The 13,896-nt window shown below is 36.1% G+C and overlaps 1 protein-coding gene and 1 pseudogene across 1 annotated transcript in view; both read left to right on the forward strand.

Moving 5' to 3' along the window:
• Positions 1 to 13,896, forward strand: part of CNTNAP2 (contactin associated protein 2) — a 2,027,980-nt gene that overhangs the window by 459,365 nt on the left and 1,554,719 nt on the right. The gene's annotated exons all lie outside the window — the stretch shown is intronic.
• Positions 4,777 to 4,939, forward strand: LOC112811085 (U2 spliceosomal RNA; annotated as a pseudogene).

Genomic DNA, 13,896 nt, shown 5'->3' on the forward strand with positions numbered 1-13,896 from the left:
CAGAAAAATATGGTTCCAGTAATTCCCGTAAGTAATTCAGCCATGAGCTATCAGGGACTGGTAATGAATTCTCCTACAAAGGAATAATTTATTCCTCACGTACCCACAAAAGCTGGGATGCTACTGGGAACTCAAAGCTGCAAAAGAACCCTGTCTTATTAGTTACAATGCTACACTCACAATACATATCTCATGAGCCACATATTAAATGATGAGAGGTTATTTATCTTCCATGCACTAGATAGGAAATGGATGAATCATTTCTCATTTCTACCAAAGATATGCATTGTATTTTTGTTCAAATTCCAATTTCTGAGCTTGAAACTTGTGATACTTTATCTAATTGAAGCAATAGCGTGCACACATGTACACACACAAAGCACAAAACGAATGACCTGTCATTTCTAAAGGCAATAGATATTAACAATAAAAAAATTAACAGTAATGAATTTTTACTTTTCTAAAAATGCCTAGTTAACTATTAAAGCAAAATTATGTTGCATCCTGTTTCTAAGCAAATTTTTTGTTGTAAGACATCCAAAATCTTAACAAAATAGCATCAAATTAAAATAAAATTTAAAAAATACTGGTTTACAAATCAACTCATTATATCTGTATTATTCTATTGTGAGAGGGCCAATTTATGGGTGCTTATAAATAATAAAAACAAATATTGCATGAGTGAAGTCCAGCAGACCTTAAATATAAGTGAAAACCCTGCCTAATTCCATTATGAAATATATTGACTTAGAGTTTCTAATCTTAATTTAAGCTTGATAAGAAAGAATTGTGTATAATCTGAATACTTTCTAGTATAGTGAGTGTATGATTGTGGGTCTATGTTACAAAAAATTATTGATAATGAAATCTCCATGTATCCAATGTTCTCTTATATTCCCCATCAATATTTTAAAATGTCAATGGAGAATATATACATAAATGTAGAATATGTTGAGATTTCATTATCAATATTATTTTTGTATTATTTTTATATTTTTTCCAAAAATGCAATTTTTATGACATTCATGGAAAAAATCAAAGGTTGCATTAAAAGTAATCATACTAATAAGAAAACTCTAGCAAGATCTAAAATTTGTGAAAGCAGCATAAACATTGCTCATCTGAAAAATCTAGCAACTCTTTTAGGAAAAGCTACAAGGTATTTAGTTTTCTGGACCTGTATTTGAAACCTAAGTCTTATATAGATCATCTCTTAAAAATATATATGCACATGTCTATCACCTAATCATAAACACAAACTCTTTAAAATATGCACACCTGAAGATGTAAATTCACACTTGTCACAACCCCTTGAGGCTCGTTTTTTGAGATCACTCTAAGGACATCTTCTCTAAGACTTAATTTAGACAATTTTGGCAAAACTATTATCCATAATTACCTGTATGGAGAAAACACCTGACTACTAAAATAATAGCCAAAGACAATTTTTCTAAATGACATGGGGACACTTTTCTCTTTATACAGTTTTAAAAGCTTAAGCACTGATATCTTTGCTTTTAGTTACACATTTTTCTTATCACATTTTTGTGATTTACTGGACATCTATAGTGTACTGGGAATTTTGCTAAGAACTTGGACTTTAAGAATCAAGTTTTTTCACCAAAGAACGTGTAGACTACAGAAGGAGAACAAATGGCAATTCTATTGAAATGTTACGAGGGCCTTAATGTAAGTGCTATATTGTGACATCAAGTAAGAGGAAAGAATTATAAATCCATAAGGTAGAGAGTGCTTTTTGACATCTCTCCCTGGTGGTACTGCCAGGGAATTATGTATGGAAAATAGTGGGTAGTTGGAGTGAAAGGAGGAATTCTACCCAATAAGCAAAGATCTGGGAACCAGTTTTCAGTAATGAGGTCTAAGGAAATGAATTCAAGAAGTTTGCAAAGGGTGCATGTCTACTCTTCGTATGCGAATATATATACTATGTGGGTTATTGACAGTGAGTGCTCTAAGTTGTGTAAGTGATATCAATGACGTTCATTAATCTATTGACTGAATGTCATCCAAAAACTCCCCACCTAGGAATTTTGAAGAAAACAAAGAAAGATTCTAACATCCCTTTGCAAGAATAAGCAATACAGTGAAAGAGAGAGCAAGAGGAAGAACTTCCCTGCTAAATGTTAAAGCATGCAAAGCCAATACTAAAGAAAACAGCAAGGATGGCACAGCAATAGCAATGTAATCATGTGAAACAAAATAACACTCCAAGAAGGAGACTGAATCACATATTTTAACATACAGTTAAATTTTTATAACTTAAAAATTATATATATATAATCTTATATATAATTTATATATATAATATTATATATAAACAATTTTATAACTTAAAAATTATAACATACAGTTAAAATAGCCATCCAAACCTGCAAAGCATAATTATTCTCTGAACTATAAGTGTACCCTTGAGCAGGAGGAAGAATTTTTCAAATATAAATATTTATATTTACAGTATTATTTATAGCATATGCAACAATAAACTCATCATAGATTAAAGACTAGATCAAAGAGAGAGAAAAATTAAAATGTACAAAAATCAATTGAAATACTTTTCTTTCTTAGATAATATCATCAAAATGAAAGTTACAATAGCGTGGCTCAATTGTATTGAATGTTTGTGTCTTGGATGCTGCAGTGTTTTCTGTGCTCGTGTATCTCACTTAAACCCACACATGCTGGTTACATGCTTATAGGTTAAAAATGGGGGTCACTCTGCAGACCCTGCTCTTTCAGATGATCTCTATTTCTGCAAGTCTCTGTTGCTTTCATAGTCCCAGGCTGGATACCATTCATTTCTTAAGTTGACTGCTTGATATTTTTATGCATTATGTCTGAACATGCACATCACTTCGGGTGAACTGAAGAGTGGATCAAACAAGAGTTGACTGATTATGCTAAAGAGAGCAATTCTGTAACATAACTAGAAAAAATGTTTTATTTGTCAGGATTAAAACGGTGAATAAAAGACTCCAAAACCAAAGTTTAGAGCTATACTGATAATGATTACCTTCTTCATATCATTCTCTTGTAATGTCTAATTCTTTTAAAACTTCATAGAATAGTGACCTAGCTAATATTGAAAGTAAAATTGTGTAATTTTGTAAGTAATATTGAAGTAAAAAGTGAATTTTAAGCCACGGAACTTAAAAATTATATATAATGACCTTAATGGTGTATATTTTGCGACCTGTTATTTTAGAGCATTGTTAATGTCTCAGATCATAGTTTGAATTACAGTTAAAATATTCTTCTCATCAACTTCACTAGAAAAGCTGGAATCTAAAGGCATTTTAAAATTTAGAGCTGTTTTCAGCTCTATGGAAACACCATAAAGGGCAAATGGATTAGTGATTAGGTCTACTGTTTCCTTCTTTTGTGCAACTTAGTTGGTTTTAAATTTTAGCTCTAATTCTTCAGTTTTGTTGTTCTGTTTGATTTGGGAAAGCAGTGCATTCAGTATATCCTAATCCATGTGTGTTTGTGGGTGAGTGTACAGTTACATATGTGTGTGGTTGATTATACAGTAACATTTGTATCCAGTTTTTCCAAAGAGCTATTTGATGGTGCTGTGTAGCCATGCTATGGCTCCCATACTTATGCACATGAGCTGTTTTCTCTCACTTTGTTTAAGCCAGAAGTAATTTTTTAGACTGAAATGGGCTTCCAGTCTCCCCCATCATTTAAGCATGGAGACAGTATTGGTCCCTCAGGGAAGATAAGTTGCTTAGAGAGCTAGAGCATATCATGAGAGAGAACTGAAGAGCCAGAGTCCCAGACTGTCCCATCAAAATCTTAGGGCACATTGGAGGGAACAAACCCTTTCCTCAACTTAATAGGTCAGCATTTAGAAACTTCACTTGAAGCAAATACATGAGCAAAAGGACACCTAGTAATAAGAGCTCTGGAGAAAAACATTCGTTTCATACACACACTCCATCAGAGTGATCAGAACTAGGACTCTAGGAAGAGCCTCCAGAATGCTCTTTGGCCGTGCTGCCTGAGGGCTGTTCTTTATGAATGGGAATGGAGTCTCCTAGCAATCTATTCTATTCGAAGTTATTCATTGTAAAGGAATATGTATGATGAGTGTGGCCTCGAACTTTGACATACCTATGTGATAACCTTCCGATTCCAGTCTACCAAAGTCATCCTTACTTTGTGTTAACTGTTTTGGTACCTTTGATTTCATGATTCATGCTTTTGATTGATGTTCTCTACCTACATACTCAACATAATTTATACTTCCTGAGAAATAGTGTGAGGCATGTCCTACACAGCAAACTGCATCTGATTTTTTACTGAACAACAATAAGGTGCTTTCCCAAGTCCCTTCTTGTAAATTACCTTTCTTCCCTTCAATCAGCCCAAACTGGGACATCCATGCAATCTAGAAACTCAGGGGCTAATGCAGGCATGATAGGTTTAGTGTCCTTGACATAGTATTTGTCAAACATTTTTAGTAGTACTTCTCATAAAACTCATAGGAAGTTAACATGTCTTCTTTCAGTGTGATTTCTTAAAATGCATTTATTGGGGCACCTGGGTGGCTCAGCCATTTGAGTGGCCAATTCTTTGTTTTGGCTCAGGTTATGATCTCAGGGTTGTGAGATCAAGCAGCATATCAGGTGCCACAGTCAGTGGGAAGTCTACTTGGGATTCTCTCTCGCCTCTCCCCCTCCCCCCACTTGTGATACAAGTGTATGCTCTAAATAAATCAATAAATCAATCTTTAAAAAATGTATCGAAAATATAATCGCTTCTCGGCCTTTTGGCTAAGATCAAGTGTGAAAATATATAGTACATTTTAAAATGTAGAACAGAGTAGTTGAATAATTGCCCTAGGCATACTGTTTTGATTTTATTTGTGTATGGTAGGATGCAAGGGAACATTTCCCTCTTGATTATCTAAAATTTCCATTGTCCCTGATAATCCTCACCAAAAATATATTTATTGGATTGTTACTAGTTATTGGAACTATAAAATAGGTGGTGTGAAAAATAATTTACTTTTGGTAAATTATGTATTATTAGAAGAATTCCAAACCTTTAATACATGCTCACAAGTAATAATGGCCAAAGCAAATCAAAACCTTATTTTCTGAGAATATTTCATGCAGAAACTGCCATCAGTTGTTAATACAAGAAATGTTGGGGTGATGAATTCATCAGGGAGAAATAAACTGTATTAGGCTTCCTCATATTTTAAGAAGGGGTAGATATCGGATAGCTAAAAAAATGTTATTTCATAAAATCAATTCAGCCATGTAATGAATAGAATACTATGGTCTCAAGAATTTTTAGACTGCATTGAAGGGAAAGGAGAGCAAGGATTTGAAATGGTTAATGTTAAGTCCATCACATTGGAAGAGTTTGAAGAGGGTTAATTAATATTTAATTATTAGGAGTTAATTTTTGCAAATTAATATTTTCAGAAAATGATTCCATGGGACTCATGGATGTTTGAGCCCCATTTCATTTGTGGATGTTTCTTCTTATGGGGTTGTATTTTTCACTGAGCTGACACCTACCTCTTTGCAAATCTCCCTGTGCTCTCTGTTCTGCTCCAAGGTGAGAGCCTTTTAGTTCTTGATAAATAAGAAATGCTTTTTAAAAATGAATTTACCAAACTATACCAAATAATGCTAATTTTCTCAATTGTTCTTCATAAGAGAAAGTTTTTGGTCTTCTCAAAATTCTTGTTACTCCTCTGTGGATTACTATCCACTTTTATTTTTTTAAGATTTTATTTATTTATTTATTTGAGAGAGAGAGAGAGAGAGAGAGAGAGAGAGAGAAACAACATGAGAGGGGAGAAGGTCAGAGGGAATAGCAGGCTCCCAGCTGAGCTGGGAGCCCGATGTGGGACTCGATCCCAGGACTCTGGGATGATGGACCTGAGCCGAAGGCAGTCACTCAACCAACTGAGCCACCCAGGCGCCCTACTATGCCACTTTTAAAGTGAGCACTCCAGGAGCGCCTGGTGGCTCAGTCATTAAGCATCTGCCTTTGGCTCAGGTCATGGTCCCGATATACAGTAACATTTGTATTCAGTTTTTCCAAAGAGTTATTTTATGGTGCTGTGTAGCCAGGCTATGGCTCTCATGCTTGTGCACATGAGCTGTCCTGGGATCAAGCCCTGCATCAAGCTCCCTACTCAGCGGGAAGCCTGTTTCTCCCTCTCCCACTCCCCCTGCTTGTGTTCCCTCTCTTGCTGTGTCTCTCTCTGTCAAGTAAATAAATAAAATCTTTTAAAAAAAATAAAGTGAGCACTCTGAAAGGAACAGTCTGTATGCCAACAATCGGCACACTACTGGATCATCTTGTGTTTGTGTTTTAGGTTCCAGGCACATCCAGTCCTGGGAATATTTATGTATGTACACGCTGGTAGATTATACTTCTAAGACTAGATGTGTTTCTAAACTCAAGGTCTACCAGAGGCTTCCAAAACTAACAAAACTGAGAAGTTTTGAGGGCAGATACCTGTTGGCGCTAGAGCCATTGTGTATTCGATGGAAAGAGGGTGAAAATTAACAAGGTTAATGCATTTCCCTTTGCTAAAAAATTCTACATCTGAGAAGAGATAGTGTTCTTCTAGAGCATGTCTGCCAAATCATAAATTAACCTACAGTAAGTGACATTAAGGAGATAGCTTTGTTCCATAAATGAGGAGGAGACCATATGGCTTTGATGTTAGTGTAAGGTTAATCACAAGCTCCATGATAAGCTATCATATAATTCCATAATAAATTGCATATACAACTGCCATTATTATCTGCACAGCATGCATATTTTGATATCAGTAACCTTTAGGGAAAAATGAAAATAAAATTTTGATTAAAAATAGTTAGGACACTGTATTAGAAAGTCATATCTAACATGTAGGGGAGCATTGGGTATAATTTTTGAGTCCCCTCAAAAAGAGAGGACACCCTTTTCTCTCTTTGCCTTCTGTCATAGTGGCTACAGTGTGATTGGCCTAATACTGAGAGTGCCTGATGGGCCAATTCTGGGGCACTTGTAGGTCTCCTCGAAAGAGGGTAAGATGCCTTTCTTCAGGATAGCAGTTCCAGGTTTATACCACCTAACCACATCTTTGTGACTTTACTTCTCTAGCACACGTTAGTAACGTTTGCTAAATTCAACACAAAGACTTTCAATGAAATCAGCAGATTTCTACAAGCTTATGGTATTTCAATTCTTTTGTAACCAAAATATTTGATTGTCCATAATGTCTTAGTCTCCAATCATCCTGAAAATCAGAACTCCTTTTCTTAATCCTTATTTGGAAGAATTATGACAGTCAATGTGGAAGTAAGTGTATTGGTGGAAAAAAATTACCAAATCACTCATGCACACTGATCCCATCCATTTTTCTTAAAAGTGGAGGAAATATTTTCTGATTTTTCTCTGCTGTTGCAAGTGCAAGGCAACACATAATTTATATGTAATTCACACACCAATACAGAGGTTTTTCATACTGATTGCTTTCACTCTAATAGTACTCTACAAACAAAGAAATTAACTGATGTTACCCCTGATCAGATGATCTTTCTTTGGAGATGTGACATTTAATCTGATTATTCATGAATATTTTAATGAGAGATTTATCACATGCCAGTCATTAGATTCTGAATTTTAAAAATGCAACCAATCATGCCTTGTTGATGACAAGCTTCCATTTCTAATCTGTGGGGAAAGAAGGAGCAAACAAGATGAGTTTAATAGTTGGATTTTATTTCTTTTTGTTAAATCTCATGTGGCACATATCTGCTGCAAGGGAAAAGAGAACTCATGATAGCAATCAGCTTTTCCTCCCTCACTCCAATTAAATTAATGGTACTTCAATTGAACAGGAATGTGACATATTAATGATTAATAGAGGACTAGTTGTTCATTTCGAATATGCAAACAACTCCAAATTGATAAATGGTTTTGGGATTACCAAGGCTTTTTTTTTTTTTTCATAAATCTAGTGTTTGGAACTTAAGCAAATCACATATTTCATTAGAAATAATTTAACAAAGCATGATAGGATCTTAGACCAGCTTATAGAAACTGACCTAACCTCACTTAATTTGGGCCCTCTGAGGGCAGAGAATGTATCCGGAGATGAGCACAATGCCTCAGACATAGCAGGCACTCAATAAATAGTAAATGAATGAAAGAAGAAGGAAACAAAAAATAGCTGAATATGGTATAGCATTAGATAAAAATCTAACCACGATTTAAACTGTTCCTACAGAAAAGCTTAACCCAAGATTCAGTGCTGGTTCTAAGAAACACAGTACCCTCTGTCTCTGAGTAACCAGGAGTGGGGGCACTTTCTCCCATACAACTAGTCAACTGTCTGGGGTGCTGTGGGGGTTAGAGGAGAGGATGAGAGTCCTAAAGTGTCAGGAGAACCACGGTGGCTTGTTGAGTTTCTTAGGTGAAGTGTAGAGATGACACATGGTAGAGAAAGGACAGAAGTTCAAATTGGCAATTGCATGGGACACTAGGCTATAAAACATCCTTGTGAGTACAAAACAAACAATAAAATTGTTTTTATCAGAATTCTTCTTTGAAAGACTATGGGATGTATTAAAAGAATTCTTTTTTTTTAATTTTTTTAAAATTTTTTTATTGCGTTATGTTAATCACCATACATTACATCATTAGTTTTTGATGTAGTGTCCCATGATTCATTGTTTGTGTGTAACACCCAGTGCTCCATCAATACGTGCCCTCTTTAATACCCATCACCAGGCTAACCCAACCCCCCACCCCTGCCCCTCTAGAACCCTCAGTTTGTTTTTCAGGGTCCATCGTCTCTCATGGTTCGTCTCCCCCTCCGATTTTCCCCCTTCATTCTTCCCTTCCTACTATCTTCTTCTTCTTCTTCTTTTATTTTTTAACATATAATGTATTATTTGTTTCAGAGGTACAGGTCTGTGATTCAACAGTCTTACACAGTTCACAGAGCTAAAAGAATTCTTGATTAAGCAGCCTGGGGCAGACTGTAAGAAGCCCTTGTTCATTCCACTCACACCACAGCTTGTGTGCTCCAAAGATTGTTGGTTAATTGTTCTGTGTTGTGTTTGGCTAAGTGGATTATGCGTTGCCTTCTGGAATCCTCCTTCTCTGCCTTTGTCCTCAACCAGGTGCTAGGCGTCTTCTCTAAAAATGTTGAGTAAATATTTAGAGTTTCAGTTTGAAGGGGTATCGGATTACTTTGCCAAGAGCACTCAAGTGTTCTTTGCCAATCCTGGGTCTGGAAGCATGGCAGGGAAAAGGCGTCCCCGTTCTAGTAGCCAATAAACACAGCCATCTCAAGTGTTGTGTGTTCACATTTAGCAAACTGCCGTATAATGCATAAGCAGTATTTTATAATACTGTTTCTTTCAAACATCTTCAAAAACAGGCATATTTTTCCTGCTATTAAAATGTAGGTTCTAATGGAAAAGCTATATAGAGATAGAAAACCTATCAGTGGTTTCCAGTACTTAGAGGTCAGAAAGGGGTTGACTATAAAGATGCCCAGAGGAATTTGGGGGAATGTTGGGGCTGTTCTACATCTTAAATGTGCTGTTGATTACCCAACTTCTGCATTTGCCAAAACTTGTAGAACTATATACTAAAGAGGGGTGAATTTTATTGAATGCAAATTATACCTTAATTTTAAAAATGAATTTTTACAAGGTTTTTATATTGTCATTCTAAATAGTCAGCTATGTGTAATTTCAGGGAAATAGACTTGAGTTTCTCCTCATTTAATATATTGCTACAATGGGCTATGATTTCCAGTATCTTTTCTAGTTTTTGCCTCTTATGATTCTATGTTTAAATAACTAAATAAATCTGAAATTATTTGGCAACTTTGTCCTAGCAATGGTCATTGTTCCACCATCTATGCTCAGATAATAATTATTACCTTCTCATAATTGTCTAGTGTGCAACTAAGGTCAAGCACTAAAAATCATTTTTAACTTCCCTTCAGCTTCACTGATTATTTGTAGAGAGCATTATGTTTCTAGGTCAAATTGTCTCAGCACACACAGCTACCTCTGGTTGAGCCAAACCAAATTCCCTTCAAAAGCTCTGACATTGAGAGTCTGCTCTGGCATTTCATTTGTTTGTATAGAAAATGTTAGGGCTCCTTTTGCCAAGTATAAGCTCTGATTTCAAAATCCTTTCATAACCTTGCTTCTCAACTACATTTCAAACGTAAAACTGAAATTGACCCTTCAGACAATGCCAGAGGCATACATAAAGAGAAGTACACCATCATAGTGCTATAGACACAACCATCTAAATTGCACATCCCTAGACTTCAAAAAATATCCTATGGTATTCATAATTTGGGCAATAATGTCAGCAACCAATTTAATTAAATAAAAACCTAAGGAGGAATTGTGTTTTGTTCTTGAAAACCAAATATTGATATTTTGCTGGGTGGCTTCCTTTGAATGATCAAAAGAATGCTTCATAAACTCTAGAGCAGCACTGTAAGTCATACGACCAGTAGATTCCCCGATACATTAATCGGTCACCTTGTAAAATAGTGGAATGGCAGGAACATAAAAATATACTGTTTCTCATCTTCCATTTTTCAATGCACAGTGTGCTTGAAAATGATTTGAAGTCCTATTAAACAGAGGGAGTTTGGGTGTGTCCTTTACATGCTAATTGAAAAGATAACTTCTAAAACATTCCTTGTAGCCATGGTTTATACTTTATTGAGTCACATGCTTTGGTTTTCATTCTTCTTGTGTTTTCACTAGTATTTTATTTCTATTCTATTTCAACAGAAAGTTCTGTGGCCACAGCCTAGCGTACTCCAACAGCTAAGTGCTTTATTATATCTTGCCACTGTCTTTTCAGGTGTATTTATTACTCCAGCTCAATATTGTTTGAATTATATAATTACTATTAGAAAATGCTCTTTGACTTGATCCTTCCTAATCTCTGTTTGCTCAGGGCCAGGATTGTTTTTCAAGTTGAACAGACACGTGTAATGACCACGTGCAGAGTGCCTCTGACCCATACAGAGAAAGAAGTCATTCCTGCATCCCATATGCTTGTAACTCAGACTGGTTTAGAAAGGCAGTTGAACTTGAAATTGCAAAATACTAAGATGTCAGGAAATAGTAACATAACTTACGTTTTGGCTTAATTATTCAAGTCAGGATTAGCCATAGTTATCCCATTCCTGATTTTTTTAAAAAGCAAAAGCCAATATTGGTACTTATATTGGTACTTAAACTATTTGAGTTGGAGGAATTTGCGTTCTTCTACAGAATAATCCGTATCTGTCGTCCATGATTATTGTTCATAACCCATGTGCTCATGTAGGACCTTAGTCATAGGTACACCTGTTGTACTAACTCCTACTGTGTAGACAGTCTGCATGGGGCATGACAATCCAAATCCGTTCTAGCGATAAACTCAACCTGTTTGCTCCTTGCGTCCAACATGCTTGTATTCCAGTCTATGAGCCCACATCAAGGTTAAAAGAAACTGAGCTTAAAGGGGAGTTTATGACTATTCCCAAATGATGTCAGATCCAAAAGGATGAACTGACAATGATTTAAATTATTAAGCCTTGAAAGGAATCCCTGTCTTCCTGCAGTACTAAGTTCCTTGAGGCTCTGACAGATGACCTCCAGCTTGTTGGACGAGGTGGGTGGGGGTGGAAAGGTAGCCCTGACCTGCATATTTTGTCTTGGCTGTGGCAACTGGGCATGTGAAATCTCACTTGGCTGTCCACCTAACAAGTATATATTTCTTCATGGATCTGACAATTACATGTTTTAAAAAGTGCTACATCTCAGGTGTGAGTGATCTGACTCCATCTGGTCGTTAAGACATATTTTTGAATATTATATATTTGAGGCTCAAAGGACAGTAATCCATTGTTCTACTTTGCATGTATATTTTTGAAATCATATCATTTTACTTCTCAAATTATATTCCTTCTCACTCTATCATGTAACCTTTTCCAGTGAAGAAAATTAAGAATAAAGATAAATTATTAATAGAAATGTATTGATCATTTAGTCTGGTATATTTTACCAATGACAAGCTTGAGGTCCAAGGATGTGCAACGACTCATGGTGACTTCTGTCTGATGAGTGGCAGAACAAGCGTTGTAGCCAATGTCTCCCTAAATTCCTTGTCCTCTGGGCTTTTATTTAAAAATGTTTTGAACATAATCTAGGTTTGATTACAGATAAAGTGGACATATCCACAGCTTACAGAAAACTCCGTGCTCAAACAGCAAGCTAAATATGGCTCATAACAAGCAAATCAACTAAGGCTTATAGAACTACTAGGACATAAAAGTTTATGTGGCCTCGATGTCAGCAGGTATCACCCAGCCCTTCGGGTCTGTTCCTAATCTATGCCCTAGGGAGACCTTAACCCTCCCCAAGTTCTTGTCCTTTGCTCTAGGACTTCATTTTCTCATGATCTTTGCTTTCCTGCTCCTGGTCCTCTTCTGTTCTCTGTGCTTGGCAGTGTTGACTCAGTTGTGAGCCTGGGTTCTCTCCTACCTGGGAAGTCACTTGCTCCCTTCTTTGATTGTTCCCAAACTTCACATTATACTTCCTTCATTATGTGGAGCTTCTCTAAGTCTTTGTCTCAAACCAACAGCTATAGACCTATCCAGGAGCTTAATAGTACGACATCATTTACCTTCCAAGATAATTCCAAGTTTAGCAATAGAAAAGTAAGCATGGCTTTCTATCTGAAAGAAACAAGTGGAAAGATCTGTTCTCATCGCCACTACTTAAGAAAAGGACAAAATACATTATCGGAAAAGGCAGAAAATGACATCATTGTCTGTAATAAAGAAAACAGTTGATAACCACTAACGTTCAATGAGAACTTACTGTGTGCCACATCCTGTGCATTTTAACAGCTTTCTGAGCATTATCTTACCTCTTGTTACCACTCAAGAATCCTCGAAGATAGATTCTGTTATTATCTACCATTTCACGGGGGAGGAAACTGAACCTCAGAAGGTAAAATAAAATTGCCTTGAGAATAACATGGCTTTTTGTAACCTCTCACTACCATTTATTATTATGCATTTACTAGGACTTTGTCAATATAATCCTCTCCACATGAGCCTTGTGATCTCACATTTTCCAATTTCTCCTCAGTGGAGTAGAGTTGACCTGAGTAATCACTAGTAATAATAAGAACAGTACTTATTGATTGCTGAGCACTTTTTATGTGCCAGGCATTATGGTCAGTATTTATAGGCATTCTCTCATGTAATACTCAGAATACATCTCTGGAGTTTACAGGGAAGTTATACCAAACACTGATGTGAATCCCAAAGTAAAGACATACTTCCTCTCTAATGTTCTGAAATGTCAGAAAATCATTGAGAGAGCAAGTGTCTTTGGTGGCCAATTATAATTTGCCCTGTTGTTGGATCATGTCTGAATTGTAGATCAATTGTCTAAGGGCCAGAAGGTCATCTTTGGTGAATGAGTCTGATACCTTATTGAAACTGTGCTGGTCCCCCTCTTCTTCCCCTTCTTTTTCTTCTTTTTTATTTTTTATTGCATGGAGCACGTTCTCTACATGGAGTGAAAAAGTGTGCATGAGGGGGAAAACTTGGCAAATTAGTCTAATGAGGACTCCAGTATTTACTTGGGGAGTTCTATTTGATTAAAAGAGGATTTTACCATACATCTTCTTTTCCAAATTAGGTTATCCAGAGCATCTACTCTAATCTCTTCCTGTAAAGAAGCCAATACCCCTACAGTGCCACTGATCTGTTCTTCTTTGGTGGATTTTTCCCTTTTTTAATATAGAGCATCTTAACTGGGAGAATTTTAAACTCCAATGTTTGAAGGATAAAGTGATGTTGATTTTGTGCAA

This window comes from Callorhinus ursinus, unplaced genomic scaffold (assembly GCF_003265705.2).
Source record: "Callorhinus ursinus isolate GAN/ISIS: 27379988/994484 unplaced genomic scaffold, GSC_fseal_2.0 scaffold12, whole genome shotgun sequence".
NCBI lineage: Eukaryota > Metazoa > Chordata > Mammalia > Carnivora > Otariidae > Callorhinus > Callorhinus ursinus.